We start from the raw sequence: 1,406 nt of genomic DNA on the forward strand, positions 1-1,406 counted from the left end.
TTTAGGTTAGATATTAGGAAGATATTTTCTCACTAGGAGGGTAGTAAAGCACTAGAACAGGTTACCCAGAGAGGTGTTGGAAGCTCCATCCTTGGAAATTTTCAAAACCCAGCTAGACAAAGCTTTGGCTGGGATGATCTAGTTGGGGATGTACCTCCTTTGAGCAGGGTGTTGGACTAGATGAGGTCCCTTCCAACTCTAATTTTCTATGAGTCTGTGATCCTATGCCACACTAGCAAGATCCGAGGGCTGGAAGTGAAAAGTAGACAAATTAAGGCTACAAATAAGTCGTGTTTTTTAATATTAATTGAACATTAATCATTAGTACAGTTCACCAAGGGTTGTGTTTGGATTCTCCACAACTCACAGTTTTAAAATCAAGACTGGCTGTTGTTCTGAGGTCTGTTCATGGAAATCTTTTGGCCTTGTTGTGCAGGAGGTCTAACTAGGTGACCACAGTGGTCTCTTCTGGTTTTATAACCTGTGATTTTAATAGCCCTCATTTAACTGATGGCAGAGTGAGTCCAGGGAGGATACATGATCTGGCGAAGGTCACATGAGAGGGGTAGACTTGTGGAGAAGTGTAGTATCCATGGCAGATGCATAACATGTTGTAAAAACACCACATACCATAGTAAGACAATGCGCTCAGGAGGTAGAAAGGGAAGAGGGTAATCCTAATCTCTTTATCCCAGTTCTCATTAGATCACACACGTGTGAGAGAACCAGATCCCATAATGAGTTCAGGGAGTTGCACTGATGAATTTATTTAGCCAAGATAAAAATGTAACACCACAATACTTGACACGCTGAAAGGTAGGGCTAGGATTCAGAGTGACCTAGATAAATTGGGTCAAAAGAAATCTCATGAGGTTCAACAAGGACAAGTGCAAAGGCCTGCTCTTAGGAAGAACAATCCTATGCACTGGTACATGCTAGGGGTAGACTGGCTAAGCAGCAGCTCTGCAGAAAAGGACCTGGGGGTTACAGTGGACAGTAAGATGGATATGAGTCAGCAGTGTGTCCTTGTTGCCAGGAAGGCTAACATCATACTAGGCTGCATTAATAGGAGCATTGTCAGAAGATTGAGGGAAGTAATAATTCCACTTTATTCTGCACTGGTGAGGCCATATCTAGAGTACTGCGTCCAGTGTTGGGACCTTGCTTTAGAAAGGATGTGGATAAGCTGGAGAGAGTCCAGCAGAGGGCAATGAAAATGTTTCAGAGGCTGAGGCACATGACTTATGAGGAGAGGCTGAAGGAACTGGGTTTATTTATGTGGACAGGATCTTTTGATAGTCGGGCTTACGCAGATCACGCTCGCTTTAAAGGTCAGGCTTAATTTTATTAATAAGGGTTAAACAAAACAAAATCAACTATGCTGGGTGCACCAGTGAGCACCCACT

Source organism: Crocodylus porosus, unplaced genomic scaffold, assembly GCF_001723895.1.
Source record: "Crocodylus porosus isolate Cpor-Errol unplaced genomic scaffold, CroPor_comp1, whole genome shotgun sequence".
Taxonomy (NCBI): domain Eukaryota; kingdom Metazoa; phylum Chordata; order Crocodylia; family Crocodylidae; genus Crocodylus; species Crocodylus porosus.